The sequence below is a fragment of the Nicotiana attenuata genome, chromosome 2 (assembly GCF_001879085.1).
Source record: "Nicotiana attenuata strain UT chromosome 2, NIATTr2, whole genome shotgun sequence".
Lineage (NCBI taxonomy): Eukaryota > Viridiplantae > Streptophyta > Magnoliopsida > Solanales > Solanaceae > Nicotiana > Nicotiana attenuata.
In genome coordinates this window covers 87,421,877-87,439,785 of record NC_031990.1, presented here as the reverse complement: position 1 = coordinate 87,439,785, position 17,909 = coordinate 87,421,877, and positions in this window count along the sequence as shown.

Genomic DNA, 17,909 nt, shown 5'->3' with positions numbered 1-17,909 from the left:
CCAACCCGCACACGTCTACCAAGATTACAACACTCAACAATCCTACTATCAATCATCTCCCCTAGAGCCCGACCAAATTTCGACCGCAGACCTGCTAAACAGTATACCGCCATTGCTGAACCAATCGACCAGCTGTATGAAAGACTCAAAGCTGCTGGTTATGTTACCCCTATACCTGCTATAACCCCTGAAAACCCTTCCAAATGGGTCAACCCAAATAAAACCTGTGCATACCAATCTGCCAAAAAAGGGCACACCATTGATGAATGCCGCTCCCTGAAGGATAAGATCCAGGCTTTGATTGACAACAAGATCATCGTGGCAAAGGAGCCAGCCTCGAATGTCCGCAATAACCCTCTACCAGACCACAAGGGTGGAGGTGTTCATATGATTGAAATAGAGGATGATTGGGATCCCAAAGGATCAATCAGTTTGATCGCAGAAGGCGACGATCCAAAGAAACCAACAGTCACCCAAAATCCGATTGTAGTCCAGATTCAGCCTTCTGAAGATGCCGAGGTGAACATATCCATACCACTTGAGTTTGAAACACCAGCCTCCGTAAAGATGCCAACACCAATTGAGGTCGAGTTTGGGTCCCCAAAGGCGCCTGAGCCATTTGAAGTTGTTGTATTACCTTCCAAAGCAAGGGTGCCCATTCCAGTAGCAATGATAGCCGTAACGCCATTCCACACAAAAGCCATACCACGGGACTACACAGCCGAGGCAAGAAGGAAGGGGAAAGCCAAGTTCGGGGAAACGGTTGCGGCACAGGGTATGACAAGAACCGCCAGGGTTTATACTCCGGAACACTTGGCTGAGTCAAGTAAGCAGACCTCTGGGTGACAAGCCATCACAAAAACCGGGCTCGATGATCTCTGGAGAATGATACAAGCGAAGGAATACTTAGTCATTGATCAGTTGAACAAAATACCGGCGCAGATTTCTATCCTTGCTTTGCTACAGAGTTCCGATGCACACAAGAATGCCTTGTTAAGAGTGCTGAGTGAGGCATATGTACCAAGCAATATCACTGGAGGAGAAATGGCAAACATGGTGGGTCAGGTATTGAAAAGTCACAAAATCACTTTTCATGAAGATGAGCTACCACCAGAAGGGTTGACTCACAACAAGGCATTGCACATCACCGTGCAGTGCGAAGATTATTTTATCACCAAAATCCTGATTGATAGAGGGTCCAGCCTCAACATTTGTCCATTGGTAACTCTCAAAACATTGGGAAAGAGCCTGCATGAGATCAAGGATGGAGCCATCAATGTCAAAGCTTTCGACGGTTCCCAAAGGTCCACTATTGGGGAAATTAGCTTATGTCTGCAAATGGGGCCTACTTGGTTTGATGTTGATTTTCAAGTGATAGACGTACCCGCATCTTACAACTTGCTTCTGGGGCAGCCTTGGATTCATGCCGCTAGGCCGTAGCATCAACCCTACATCAGACAGTGAAGTTTGAATGGAATCACCAAGAGGTGATTATTCACGGCGACGGTAGCAATCCCATATGCAGTTGCCAGACCATCCCAGCGATCGGAGGAAGAAGGAAGATAGGTGGGGAGACCTATCATCACATCGAGCGAGTCAACGCCGTTGATAAGGACAAGTGGTGGGACAACAAAATTGAAAGCATATTGAACTGGAGCGGGTATGAACCTGGCAAGGGACTTGGCAAGAATCTCCAAGGAATCGCTAAGCCCATCAAGCTCAAGAAACACCGCACCACCTTCGGATTGGGATATGAGTATACATGGAAGGAATTTAATGAATGGTCGCCACCCTGGCGCGGTCCTTACTATCCGTTGGAACAACCAATACCTCGCTTAGAGCAAACTTTCTAGCCAGCCGATGTTATATATGGGTCAGAAGAAGAGGAAGCACTAGCAGCAATGAGGAACTTGTTCCTAGAAGATGATGACATGGATTGTCTGTGTTATTTTTGAGGAGAAGGGGGAGGAAGGCCCTTCCATACAGGTTGTAAGCGGAGGAGCACGCCACAACAACTGGACGTCAGAACCACCAGAGCCCGGCGTGTCTCGGGATAGCAAGGCTAAACAAGCACCATGCACTATTTTATTTTTACCAGTATACTTTCCTTTCGCATTTTTGTTTTGGCAAGAAAGAGCTCCGATGTTCAAAACATTTATGGAATTTATCAAAAGCAATTCGGTTTTCTTATAAATCTTACTCCTATTATTTTCTCTCATTACTTTACTTATACAGCATTACTATTACTTATCTTGATGAACCGATGACTGTGACTTGCAACGAGACAACGCAACAAACGGACATAGATTTAGAGGAAGATGATATACCGGAAGAAATTGTTAAAGAAGTTGAGAATTTTGAGAATAGACCTAAGTCCAACCTGGAGAAGACCGAAATCATCAACCTGGGAGATGCAGGAAACATCAAAGAAACACGAATCAGCGTTCATTTGTCACCATCAGAGAAGGAAGAATATACAGAGTTTTTAAGAGAGTATGAGGACATATTTGCATGGTCGTACGACGACATGACTGGTCTGAGCACATCCATTGTGGCTCACAAATTGCCGACTGATCCGGCCTGTCCGCCAGTAAAGCAAAAGCTCAGAAAATTCAAGCCAGATATGAGTTTGAAAATCAAGGAAGAGGTCGCTAAACAGGTCAAAGCTAAGGTTCTCAGGGTGGTAGAGTATCCAACATGGTTAGCCAACATTGCGCTAGTACCAAAGAAGGATGGGAAGGTCAGAGTCTGTGTCGACTACCGGGATCTCAACCGAGCTAGTCCAAAAGACGACTTCCCCTTGCCGAATAAACACATCTTGATTCACAACTGCGCCAAGCATGAGCTGCAGTCATTTGTTGATTGTTTTGCTGGGTACCATCAGATATGGATGGATACAGAGGATGCTAAGAAAACAGCTTTCATTACGCCATGGGGGATGTATTGCTACAAGATGATGTCGTTTGTATTAAAGAATGCTGGGGCCACCTACATGAGGTCCATGACCACCATTTTTCACGACATGATACACAAGGAGATCGAAGTGTATGTAGACGACGTCATCATTAAGTCCAAGAATGGCGCTGATCACATGGAAGATTTGAGGAAATTCTTCAATAGACTGAGAAGGTACAACTTGAAGCTGAATCCCGCGAAATGTGCATTCGGGTTTCCAGCTGGAAAATTGCTGGGGTTCATTGTGAGCCGCCGAGGGATAGAATTGGATCCATCAAAGGTCAAAGCTATTCAAGAATTGCCACCGCCAAAGAATAAGAAAGAAGTAATGCGTTTCTTGGGGAGACTTAACTACATCATCCGGTTCATAGCACAATCTACTGTCATCTATGAGCCAATCTTTAAGATGCTGAAGAAGGACGCCGCTACCAAATGGACCGATGACTACCAAAAGGCCTTCGATAAAATCAAGGAGTACTTGTCAACACCGCCAGTTTTGGTCCCGCCCGAGCCAGGTAAACCCCTAATACTCTACCTTGCGGTATTGGATGGAGCATTCGGATGTGTTCTGGGGCAACATGATGAAATAGGGAGGAAGGAGCAGGCCATCTATTATCTCAGTAAGAACTTCACCCCATACGAGGCCCGGTATTCTCTGTTTGAACGCACCTGTTGTGCTCTGACTTGGGTAGCTCAGAAGTTGAGGCACTATTTCTGTGCTTATACTACGTATCTCATATCAAGGATAGATCCTTTGAAGTACATCTTCCAGAAGCCCATGCCCACTGGCAAGCTAGCCAAGTGGCAAATTCTGTTGAGTGAATTCGACATTGTCTACGTGACTTAGAAGGCAATCAAGGGACAAGCACTGGAGGATCACCTTGCGGAAAATCATGTGGACAGAAAATACAAAACCCTGAAGACGTATTTTCCTGATGAGGAGGTATTATTTGTAGGAGAAGACATTGCAGAATCCTATGATAGTTGGAGGATGTTTTTCGATGGTGCAGCAATTTCAAAGGAGTTGGCATATGAGCAGTTCTAGTGTCAGAAACCGGCCAGCATTATCCGGTATCCGCCAAGCTCAGGTTCCCCTGCACAAACAATATGGCCGAATACGAAGCCTGCATCTTAGGGCTCAAGATGGCCATTGACATGAACATCCAAGAGTTGCTAGTGATTGGTGATTCAGACTTGCTTATACATCAGGTCCGAGAAGAATGGGCAACCAAGAACTCCAAGATACTCCCATACCTACACCATGTAAAGGAATTGAGGAAAAGGTTCACAAAGACGGAATTCCAACATGTCCCTAGGGTCCAGAATGAGTTCGCCGATGCATTGGCTACCCTGGCCTCTATGATACAACATCCAGATAAGAATTTCATTGATCCTATTCCCGTGAAGATCTACAATCAGCCAGCTTACTGTGCTCACGTCAAAGAAGAAGCAGATGGAAAGCCTTGGCTTCATGACATCAAGGAATATTTGGTAAAAGGAGAATACCCAGGGCTTGCAAATACTACTCAAAGCGCACGCTTCGAAGATTGTCCAATAATTTCTTTCACAGCGGAGGAATCCTGTATAGGAGGACTCCAGATTTTGGATTACTAAGGTGTGTCAACGCAAAGGAAGCATCCAAGCTACTAGAGGAAATTCATGCTGGGACCTGCAGTCCACATATGAACGGTTTTGTCTTAGCAAAGAAGATACTCCGGCTTGGTTACTTTTGGATGACTATGGAAACAGACTGCATCCAGTATGTCTGGAAATGCCATCGCTGTCAGATACATGCAGACATGATAAAGGTGCCTCCAAATGAGCTTAATGCAACAAGCTCACCGTGGTCGTTCGCCGCTTGGGGAATGGATGTTATTGGACCAATCGAGCCTGCCGCTTCCAACGGGAACAGGTTTATCCTAGTAGCGATCGACTATTTCACCAAGTGGATCGAAGCAGCATCTTACAGAGCAGTAACTAGGAAAGTCGTGGCAGACTTTGTCCGGGACCGTATCGTTTGTCGGTTCGGGATTCCAAAATCAATCACTACTGATAATGGTTCCAACATCAACAGTGACTTGATGAAGACTATGTGTGAAACCTTCAAGATCAAACACAAGAATTCCACAGCTTACAGGCCTCAGATGAATGGAGCCGTAGAAGTCGCCAACAAGAGCATCAAGAAAATTCTAAGGAAGATGATAGAAAAGCATAAGCAGTGGCATGAGAAATTATCATTTGCTTTATTGGGGTACCGCACCACAGTCCGCACATCAACCGGGACAACTCCCTACATGCTGGTTTATGGTACAGAGGCGGTCATTCCCGCCGAGGTAGAAATTCCTTCCTTGAGGATCATATAGGAAGTAGAACTCGATGATGCAGAATGGGTAAAGAGTCGCTACGAGCAGTTAGCTCTTATAGATGGAAAAAGAGTGAATGCAGTTTGCCACGATCAGCTTTATCAAAACAGAATTTCCAGAGCCTTCAACAAAAGAGTCAAGCCGAGACAGTTTGCACTGGGGCAGCTGGTGTTAAAGAAGATTTTCCCGCATCAGAGTGAGGCCAATCGAAAGTTCTCTCCCAACTGGCAGGGTCCGTACATGGTTCACCGGGTTCTAACAGGAGAAGCCATCATACTTGCAAAAATGGACGGAGAAGTTTGGCCGAAGCCGATCAATTCATATGTAGTGAAGCGATACTATGTGTAACCATTTATGATTTCCTTTATGATGTGAATTGGACTACGTTGACCTAATTCCCGTTTAAGAGGGGATACATAGGAAACCTTATGGGTTCGGTCACAATTCAATAAAATTTTCATTTCCTCCCGCAATTGGAAACTGGGGCAGAATTTTGAGGAGGACCCTCAAAATTCCGAAGTAACTTCAGCTGATCAGCGCAAGCCGCCAACAGAAGCACCAGCCCAGTAAACTGGGGCAGAATTTTGAGGAGGACCCTCAAAATTCCGAAGCAAGAGAGGTTGCAATGTCTTGAACCGAGTCACAGCCGTCGGTTCACCTAAAGAAAAACTATTCTCAATTATATATTTATGTCGTATTTTTATTAACTCATGCATGTCTATTATCAAAATTGTTTTGTTTAGCAACGCTACCCCAAGGATATGCACAGTATCACCAAAATAGAGCTGAGCGGGTCAAGCAAATGTCAGCGGGGATACGAACTAACCTTTTCCCCTTTACAGAACTCATGGTTTTTCTTTGGGTGCAGGTACCCGAGTCGCAAACCATCGAATACATTTATACACTCATACAACTTTCAGAACCATCACCTATCTACAATTGCTATCCGCACACAATATCCCCAGCAGCCACAATATTGCAATCAGCTATCAGCTAAGAGATTTTACTACTATTCGCCTTTTATTTCTCTGCATTGCATAAGGCTACCTTTTTGCCTTCCGAGGTTAAGCTCTACCTCCATCTGCATTTCTCTGCATTGCATAAGGCTACCTCTCTGCCTTCCGAGGTTAAGCTCTACCTCCATCTGCATTTCTCTGCATTGCATAAGGCTACCTTTCTGCCTTCCGAGGTTAAGCTCTACCTCCATTTGCATCTCTCTGCATTGCATAAGGCTACCTTTCTGCCTTCCGAGACTAAGCTCTGTCTCCATCTGCATCTCTCTGCATTGCATAAGGCTACCTTTCTGCCTTCCGAGACTAAGCTCTGTCTCCATCTGCATTTCTCTGCATTGCATAAGGCTACCTTTCTGCCTTCCGAGGTTAAGCTCTACCTCCATCTGCATCGGCTGAAATATCGCCACTTCACTTACATTTTTTGCCTGGCTGAAATATCGCCACTTCATTTAAACCCTGCATCGGCTGAAAGATCGCCATTTTATTTACATTCTTGCACCGGCTGAAAGATCGCCATTTTTTTTACATTCTTGCACCGGCTGAAAGATCGCCATTTTATTTACATTCTTGCACCGGCTGAAAGATCGCCATTTTATTTACATTCTTACACCGGCTGAAAGATCGCCACTTATTGCATTTCATGGGCTGAAAGATCGCCAAACTGTCCAAAGGCGTCATTGTTCGGAGGCACCATTTGCATAGCCCGAGAACGCCATGCCATGGCCTGAGGACCCCATTTTATCTTTTGCATAGCATTATTCAAAGGCATCATGGTTCGGAGGCATCATTCTCATAGCCCGAGAATATCATTTCATAGCCGGCGAATCCTTTATTATACGCTTCATGGCCCAGGACGTCATGGTCTGAGGACATCATCTTAGCCGTCCAAAGACAACATTCATGGTCCAATGGGAACTTGCATCACGTTTAAATTTATGCACAATATATGTTCGTATTGCTCATTTGTAGGTAAACCGGCTAGCAACGGCCATCTCAGCAGGAGCGATCCCGCTCCAGTTCCCGCAGCCCTACTAGACTATAACCATCCACCCCAACCTGAATATCTCGTCCGTTCTTGAAAAAATCTCCATCGGCATATTCCGCCGACGGATCCTGAACTACATATGGCCTGATTCCTGTAAGACCAGGGATATGTAGGCAGCTCAGGAACCAGAGCACGGTCAAATTCTTCAAGCTGTTTCGTTCGGTCTAATTGGCAATCATATCTTTACCCGACAACTCTTTCATCCTTCCCGGGTAAAGAGGGGCAGCTGTTGATACCCAATTTTTCCCTATATATATTTTCAAAATAACATATGCATGCATATATAAGCATGCCAAAGTGTTTTAGTATTTTTCCTAATTTCTAAAAGATTTTTAAAATCATTTTATTGCCCATTTTAGTAGTATAAAATCCAATAATTATTTCCAAAATTATCATTTTGGTGGATAATTTGTTTTATTTCCCATATTTATACCAAAATATAGTTAAGGTAATTTTTGTATATTTTTTACAAATTTATTTGGTATTTTAAAAGCTAAATTGCATATAATTGCAATTTTAGCCTATTTTAAGATTAATAGCATTTTCTAATTATAAATTTGGTTCCAATATTTTTAAATTAATATTTATATAGTATTTACTGATTCAGTACTTTTAATTTAATTTCAGAATCATTTTTACTATTTTTTATAAAATAAAAAGGGAAAAACTGGCTATTTAGTATATAGCCCCAATTTATTTCAATTATAGCCAAATTGACCCCTCCAATTGACCCAATCCTAAACTCCCAATTAGACCGGCCCAATCTCAATTGTAACCCGACCCCCGGACCCAACCAATTAACCCGCCTGGCTTTTTCTTTTAATCCAAGCCGTTGATCGTTTTGATCAACGGCCACGATCACCCCTTACCATTTTTAACCTACTGACCATACCCTAATCCCCTCATTTCCATCTCTCAGCCGCCTTCAAATACTCTCCTTTCCCAAAACTCTCTCGAAGGTTCCTCGGAACCCTAGTCATCTTCTGCCCTTTTCAACCGCACTTTTACCGGAATACATGGCCTCTCAGGCCATGGATGGCCTGTACTCACCCCCCTCCACCTTTAAACCCTGGGTGTTCGAAGTTCCGATATCTGACCTCGATGGTGTTCTTTCGAATCTTCTCAGATCCATGGCTTTGAGGCCTCTCCGGCCTCGCTCCGGCGTATCCAAGCATCAGGAGCCTATTTCTGACCTCTCCGACTCAAGATAGGACTTTCTTCCAAGCCTTTCTCATTTCTAAGGTTTCTCTGAAACCCTAAGCTATTCAAGGTTTGCTCTATTTGTTTCCTTAGATCTATGCTATATGTGTGTTCTACTGGAGTTTTAAAACGTTTTGCCCAATCTTTTCTTTCAAAATTTGCTTCTCTTCAATTTAGGGTTTCTGAAAAAGTTTTAAAATGTTTTCTGATTCCTCTTCTTCTTTTCTTTGTGTGAATCTGTCTATGCTATGTTTTTATGTTCTCTTTTCTACCTCGCATGCCCTTCTCCTGTGTTCTTATGTTTGCCTTATTATGCATATTCTTCTATTGTGCTCCGTTCTTTCTTCTACTGGTTTCTATATCATGCTTTCACACGTTTATCTTATGTGTTTGTTTACCCCTGTGTTCCTTTACTGTATTTTCTACTAAGCTCTTAGTTCTTTATTTGCCTTCTTCTGGACTTTGTTTGAGTTCTTTCTAAACATGTTTCATCTACTGTTTCCTTAAGTTTATACTACCTCTTTGTCTTCTGAACTTGTTTAAGTTCCAAGCTTTTCTTAAAACATGTTCTTTATGCTTTAAATCAGTTTCTTCACTCTATTTGTTTCGAACCTACTAGTTTACCTGTTTGTTTTCTCATGAGTCTCTGAAAGAGACATCTGAGCCCGTTTCAGTTATTTGTCTTCTCGTCTCTACATCTGATTCGAGTTAAAACCCCTAGGATTTGGGGTTTTTGGCGAGTCTGATCTTGTGTGTGGACTAGGGTTCTATTATGGAACCCCGGATTCTCTCAAACTAAGTCTGAGTCTATGTACTGAATTTGAGCCTCTTTGTTTGTGACTCTGAACTTTTCTATACTAGATTATTTCTAATTAGCATGAAAGTTCTTTCTTGTTTGACATGTCTGTGTGCTTTATATATGAGGAATTCTTCCTTCAAAAAAGGTTTTGCCGATTTGTGATTGATTCAAAATTCCTTTTAATAAGGTTCGATTGATTGTTACTGATTTTCTTTAATTAAACCTTTCTTCACCTTTTCTGGTTGGATTCATTCATACGAAAACTCATTTTATGATCCGTTTTGATCAAATTCTTTCCTTATTTATTCTACCCATTTTGAAATCAGAATCCCCTAATTAAAGGGAGACCTTATGCAATTGATTTCAAAACTATTTTCTTACCTTTTTCTTACTTGCTTTCTGCACTATAAAGGGCACGACCTTTCAGCACTTTATGACCTTGAGTTCTATACTCTAACACACATTACTTACTTTCAATTTCAATACTCTTACGCTCCACCCAACACTCTACTCTCGTCTGAGATATTCTGACTATTTGCTTGCAATTTGGCTTTACAAGACTACTGCTTTTACTTTCTTCTTTCCCTGAAACTGGTATGTTCTAATTTAAGTTTCAGCCTCATCCTAACGTGTTTATTTCACAGCTTCTATCATCCTGTCTACTTTGCTGTCTATGCTTAGTGTTAAATATGTATGTTGTCCTCTTTGTATCCATTTTCTGCTGTGAATCCCCATACCCCTATTCCCCTCTATGTGTTTGAGTTAAGGTTCAGGCATGGCAGCATCCAAATTGTTGTTCACGTCTGTGCTTGATCCTTTAAAGGATCCTAACTCCCAAACAATTTGGCTAACAGGCTGGTTGGGGTGTGCCAGCACTTCCAATTGCTGGGTATGACCACCAGCCTGTCTTGACATTCCCCTAAACCCCTTTTTGCACTTACACTCACTCTTAGTTTCTACGTTCTGCCCCTCTCCTATGAGCCTTGCTTGGGGGACCTTGAGTTCCCTCTGAACTTGGACATTTGAGGGCTGGCCCTTCCACACTGCACTATAATTTAATTCTGTAATGAATTTGGGTGTAAGCACTGCCTGGAGTTCATGAGGCTCTTGGGAACTCTGACACACCCAGAAAATGAGAAAGGCTTTGGAAATTGGATCTTTGGAGTTGGTTTATTTCATATTTCAGACCTGGAGTCTGAATCAGGCTCTCCTTGGTTGTACTCTAATTTTTGATGTAATTTTATTCTTCTTGATTCGTTATGGTTTGTAATAATTTTGTAATAACTTATGGGGGTTTTAATGAAAAGGGAAGGGTCACTCATGTATGCATAAGGGTAGATATCATGCTCTTAGGTATTTACTTCTGCAATCGTATCCTGCTTTCATTTCTGCATTCTCGAAATCCTGCCCTATAGGCTTTCTGCACTTCTGCATTTTAGAAATCATATCTATAAGTTCTGTCTTTCATACATAGATATCATATCAATAGTTCCTGCATTTCTGCATCTCATATAGAGAACATGTCAATAGGATTCCGCATTTCTGCATCTCATATAGAGAACATGTCTATAGGATTCTTCATTTCTGCATCTCATATAGAGAACCTGTCTATAGGATCTCATAAATTCTGCATAAACATCTATCACTAGGCAAACAGTTTATAGGTTTAAATAACAAATTGTCTTCTAGATATCATGCCTATAGGAGTAACCAGCTGAATCTAAATCGTCTACAAGTCTAAAATCAGTGGTAACGATACCTAATACCCGCAGAACTTATGTTTTTCTATAATCAGCAAGCCTTCTTTAAAATCAGTGTACTCCTGCATTATTAGATATCATGCCTATAGGTTTCACCTAGGCAAGCCATTAGGTAATTAATCAACTGCACCAATCTTTGATAATTACAACCAGCAGGCAGGCCTAATTCGGACTTCTTATCTAAAAATATGTGATAAATCAGCCTGCCTTAACGCTTTAAGTTAATTCAGACCATAACCAGTACGTGCAAGACATGCTAAACAATCTGTCTTTAAGTGAGGAGGCCTGTCTGAGCCTTTTTAACTGTTATGTGTTTCCCATATCTGCTTTATGTGTTTTTGTTTGTCTCCTTAGAATTTTATCCTTTTAAACTCTGAAAAGCCCCAAATCTCCCTCCCCCTTTAGGACTAGTAGTCCCAAATACCTCCGGGACTGATAGGATTGGGACGGGTAATAGCATGCAATAAGTAACGAGACTATTCCGCGCTTTAATACCTTAACGGGGTGGGAAAGGGTAGATATGGATATGATGACCACGCGAAACACCACGTGTATAAACGGTTACCGGGTGTTGTGTGGGGTGATCCATATTATTTATAAACCTAGGACCCCCCTTCCCTTTACTTGTTTAATCTTTCAGAATTTCTTTTTTTTTTTAAAAGAAACTACTCAATTTTCAACTTATTTAACTTTTCTTTTACTTCAATTACTTGCGTCAATTACGTAAAAACCTTCCTTTTACTTGCTTATTTTCAGAACTTTAAAATTGTTTTCTTACCAACTTTCAACTTCTTTAACTTCTTTTGCTTTAGTTGCTTGCAACCGTTATTTTAAAACTATCTCGTATTTGCAATTCTTGCTTGTTCACTTGTCATTTGCACTTAAAGTCACAATTCTAGCATGGCCGAGAACCACACTAGTGGATCTTGAGGGGTGCCTAATACCTTCCCCTCGAGATAATTTCGAGCCCTTACCCAATCTCTGCTTTTTCTAAATCAAATTTCTTTAGTGTCCTAATGAACTTAATTATTAGGTGGCGACTCTTCAATTGCAAACCCAATTCCCAAAAGGAAATGAGTTGTCCGCCCAAATGTCATAAACCTGATTTCGCGAGAGAAAGGGGGCATCGACAAGTACAAGAAAATCACACTGCATCATCGCCGCTGCATCCATCTTAGAAACGACGAGTTCAGATTCACCCTTAAGTGGGTTCTTGAAGTCTGACCAAGCCTTCCCCGAACGTGGAATTATCTCATCCACGGTGGGGAAATTTTCATCTTCTACCATGGCTGATCCTTCTTCATGAGGACGTACGTCCACAGCCATCGTTACAGGATCAGAGGAAGCACTAGCCATTTTCCCGATTATATGCGAAAAGGAAATGCAAAGATGAAGGAGATGACAATAGCAGATGCTGAAGGGAAAAAGAAAATACAGATGCGGGAAACTTGAAGAAAGAAAAACTCATGTTTCAAAGGCTCTATAAATGCAACAGTTCAAATGAGGAATACCTATCCCTATTTATAAGAATATGGGCACCCCAATCAAGAAAGCCCAAATGCCGCCTCATTAATTTCGAACGGAAGAGGCATGGGAAACGATGTAACGTATGAGGAACATGCGCCATAATGACGCATGATGAAATGATGTCATTTCAGAATAACATAACGATCAGGTGTGGCTCTTGAAGCGACACATCATCACCTCGCCATAAAAGGGTCACTCCTCGTCCAATGTGCTCAGATTTTTCAAAATTGCAACTGGCGAAGTCCGCCCACCGAGCTCGTCCAAAAACAACCCCGATGGGCGGAGGGACTAATTGTATGGGTCAAATCTAATAGAAGGGACCACACTTGAAATAGGGAAATCAAGAATCAATTAGGCCAAGGTCATGCTTAAGAAGAAACACTAGCGAGCCGAGCAACGAATGTCGAGGTCGAGCACTCAGATCGGCCAAAACGGCTAGTTTAGCAATAAGATATTTCTAAAGAATATTCTCTGTATTTGTACTTTCAGTAGGTAAGGGGAATGTCCCATATAAGTCGAAATAGAGAGAGAATGAGGGGGGATCTAATTTTCTATCTTGATAAGCTCTCTCTAAAAATGTTGACTCCCACATAACTACAAACTTTATCTTTATACAAGATTGGATTTGTTGTGTTGTTCTAAGCTTTCCCATGTCAGATCCAATAAAGTATTTGATATTCCAGGTTTGGTTATCTTACATCATTGTCAGAAGGAGAATCATCCACCTCGTTATACATTTGGGTGAATTATTCTCTTTATTTACAGCTATTGCCATTCATTATATTTATTGCTTGTCCTCATTCCCTCATTTATTCACAAGAATATCATTAAATCTCATTTTAGCTTTTAATAGCTTTGAATGTGGTTTCTAGGTTATTACTACCAATCAATCTTGGATCTAGGACTTATTATATTTAACTAGAATTTACCTATTATCATTTACTTAATTAGTTTAACAAAAAAAGTTAAACACTTTTTGATCAAACATATATACTCTCAGCTAAAGTACGTATCCGGTACTTTATATCGGATTTCTGAATTGCTTTTTCTTTTTTTTTTTTGCATGAGATTTTATTTTTTAGATAAGTTTAGACAAATCATTTCAAAGGAGAAAAGAAGCAATGCTTTGTGTACTATCTTTATTTTCAATTGGAATGTTTATTTTCAAGTTGAACACCATTTAAATACTAAAGTACTTGATGATGGTAATTGAATCGACAGTGAAAATCTTCGTGCATGGTTCATGCTTTTAAATCTTTTGAGCTTCCCAAGGGATATATATCTTCTCAAGTAAAGGTGTTCAAATGGGAAATCCAAAAGTTCATATATCGGCTTTACAAACTGATGCAAGTTTAAGTGGACAGGAAGCCATTTCGCCTACTTTTATTTATCTTCTTAATTAACCAAAAAATATTTGAGTGGATTCATCGCCAATAAAACATGACAATATCTTTTTTTTTTCTATAATTGTGAAATTACCCAAGGGCCAGTGACGCCCGTTCAAAACTTAGTGGATAATAAATGTACCTTTTTACATTTCTCCACTTAAATATCAAATTTTTCTTTGCAGTAGAATTCGAAACCATGACATGCACCTAAGCCGCACATCCTTGGTTGTATTTTTACCGGTTTGACAAAAACTCTGAGGGGTAAAACATGATGATATATTTTCTGATACGCAAAAGAATAAAGTTAAAATACAACAGACAAACTCGCTTCTTTGTACGCCGCCTGTGTCAGCCATGGCGAAAGGGAGAGGCAGAGGATGTGGTCGACCTAAGTGCAATCATTAGCTACCTTTGTAAGCTCAGTGGTAACTCGTAATCAACCACCAATGGAGAAATCAACACAAGAAATAACTACACCACATTCAATCCCAATTGCAGATCCAACGACAAACAGAGGCACTGCATGTGAAAGTGGATCTTCATCGACAAATCCTGGTATCTCTAAGAGGCTAGATCTAAAAACCCTAGTGACAATTGGTCAATTAGCAACTTCTCCACCAGTACCAATCAATAGAATTGTAAATCTGGTAAATCAAGCTCAAAATCAAGTAAATATCCAAGGTTCATCGGAGAAATCGGCAGTGGAAGAGGTGGCGATGACAAGTGAGTCTATTAAACCTAAAGCTCCATGGACAACTCTGTTTCAGAAGAATAGATTTGCCACCAATGGTATGTCACTATCCTATATTCCACCACAAATTGTTGATGGCCAACCTATGGTTCAATTAGTTAAATTAGAGGTAGAAGAGGAAGAGAACAAATGGATATGTGCATTGATAGCATATATCATAGGTGATGGACCAACGTATAATGCAATGAAGCGATACATCAAGTTACATTGGTCACATGTCATTGAACCTCAATTGATCTATCATGATAAAGGCCATTATATCATTAAATTTCAATCTGCAGCAGATTCTCGACAGATATTATGTGCTAGCCCTTACTCAATTTCTAATAAGCCTATCATTCTAAAACCATGGACTCCTGATTTTGATTTCACATAAGAATTCCCTACTGTTATTCCACTGTGGGTAAAGTTTCCTATGTTGCCTATGCCGTGTTGGGGAGTTGGATCTTTAAGCAGAATTGCTAGTGTAATTGGGACCCCTGTCTTTGCTGATGAGTGTACTACTAAACAGACTTGAGTATCATATGCTCGAATGCTTATTGAAGTTAATGTTACAAAGAATTGCCTACTGAAATCATGATTATGGACCCTTATGAAAAGAAGTTTCTGCAAGGTGTAACTTATGACTGGAAACCTACTTAGTGTGACAAATGTTTGGTTGTGGGACACAAATGCACTAACCAGGCACAACCTGTAACGCAGTAGCCCAATCAGACAAGGAGAACAAGGAGTAACAAGGTTATCACACAAGAATGGAGAACCAAGGGGCCTATACATATTGCAATTGGACCTCAGAATGCAAAGCAAACTCCATCTGAGGAACAACAGCAAGAAGGCAATAAAGTTGAAGTTGCAGATCAAAGAGGAACAACAAAGCTACCTGGTCCTAAGGGACTAATGATCAACACAACATGATTCCTGTAGCTGCAAGGGAGAAGCAGGATGACAGAGGCAAAGTATTGCGAAGTCCTGAACTTATCTTCATCAACATTCCAGCTTTGACTCCTATCCTATTGAAGAATAGATTTGAAGTTGTATCAACGAGTAGACATGAGGAGCACATACCACTTGGGGATAGAGGTGGAAATACCATGCAACAATGATGAATTGGTTGTTCTGGAACATAAGGGGTGTAAATAAAAGGTATAAACAATGGAGGTTAGAGAGTATATTAGAGAAAATAAAATTAAACTAGTAGGACTTATAGAAACTAAAGTGAAAGAAGGGAATGCTCAAAGGATTGCAAAAGCTATTGCACCTAGATGGAATGTGCTGACTAACCACAAGGATGCCAGGAATGGAAGGATCTAGTACTATAGGATACCAATAACTTGATTATCAATGGTACTAAAGATGATGCTCAAATGATACATTGTCAGGTAAAAGGTAGAAGAAGTGATATTGATTGCTTACTCACAGTAGTGTATGGCCGCAATGGGCTAGAACAAAGAAGATCTCTTTGGGATAACTTGCAATAACTGTCACTAAGTATAGAAGTACCATGGATGATAGCTTGGCATTTTAATGCAGTACAATACCCCAATGATAGACTATCTTGTAACCTAGTAAGCTACTCAGAAATACAAGACTTTGCTGCCTGCCTTCAACACTCTACATTGACAGAAGTACCTTGGAAAGGTGACTACTATACATGGTCTATAAGCAGCCTGAAGTAGATAGGGTCAGTACTAGATTGGATAGAGTATTTGGCAATTATGAATGGATGATGGCTTGGGGTTGTCACGACACAATTCCATTATAGGTCGTGATGGCACCCAACACCGTTGTTAGGCAAGCCAACAGCGATCAACTAGTGGTTTCCCGTTTAAATAAATTATTAAGTAATAACACTTCCTTATTTGTTAAAAAGATTTAGAAATTTGCAAGTGTAAAATAAGTAAGTGGAAGCAATAAGTACTAATCGAAAACATGTAAACAAACCCCAAAATCATAAGTCTACTAGTGTGTGTGCCAAGACCTGGTGTCACAAGTGTGTGGGAAATCTAGTAGAATATACAAAAGAAAGCTAGCCTACTGTCTGAAAGGAAGTAGACAGAAAAATAAAAACATAAGGAGACTCCAACTGCTGCAAAACGGCTCGGATGGCAGCTCACCGTGAAGTCTCGAAGAGGGGATCAACTACGCGCGCCGGAGGGGTTACTAGATGCACCTGCCTCAGATCCTGTACAATTAAGTACAGAAGTGTAGTATGAGTACATAAACAACATGTACCCAGTAAGTATCCAGTCTAACCTTGAAGAAGTAGTGACGGGGGGTCGACTTTGACACTTACTATGGGCTAAAAATAATTTAATCAAAGTATTATGCTAGGGATGGATTTCAGGAATAATACAGAAAGCTCAATAACAGGAAATGGTAAGTGTTTCTTTCACGAATATAAATTTCAAATTTAGTTATATCATTTAACAGCTTACACTTCAAGACATTTAAGCATTTTAAATCATGGAGAGCTCCAAAGAATTATCATGCGCAAATTATGTCGAGGTCGTAAGGCTCGATCCAACATAATATTTAAACTGTACACTGCCGGAGGGTCGAACGACGCGAACCATAGATGCATCTATTTACTACCGAAGCGCTTGGCCCGATCCACAATTATCAATTACTTTTAAGAACTACAAATTTCTCATTTACAGTCAAGTATCCCATTCGAATCTTCAAGTAAGTGAATTTAACCTTATACAATTCTGCTTATCAATTTCTAACATGACTTAAGTGATTATATTAGCAAGTAAGGAAGCAAACATTTCTAATATAGCATTATCAATTTCTAACATGACTTAAGTGATTATATTAGCAAGTAAGGAAGCAAACATTTCTAATATAGCATGATACAGGTCCTAAACTACCCGGACAATAGCATAATAGTAGCTACGTACGCACTCTCGTCACCTCATACGTACGTAGCCCCCACAAATAGCTACGTACGGACTCTCGTCACTAATATTTGCATGGTAATCTACCCATAATCTATGTATTTAACTCATGTTGCGTAGAAAATACTTACCTCAAAGTGCTAGGTGAAAACCCTCTTCCAAAAGCTCCAAAAATTGCCTAAGAGATGAAGTGAAATGAAATAAATGGCCT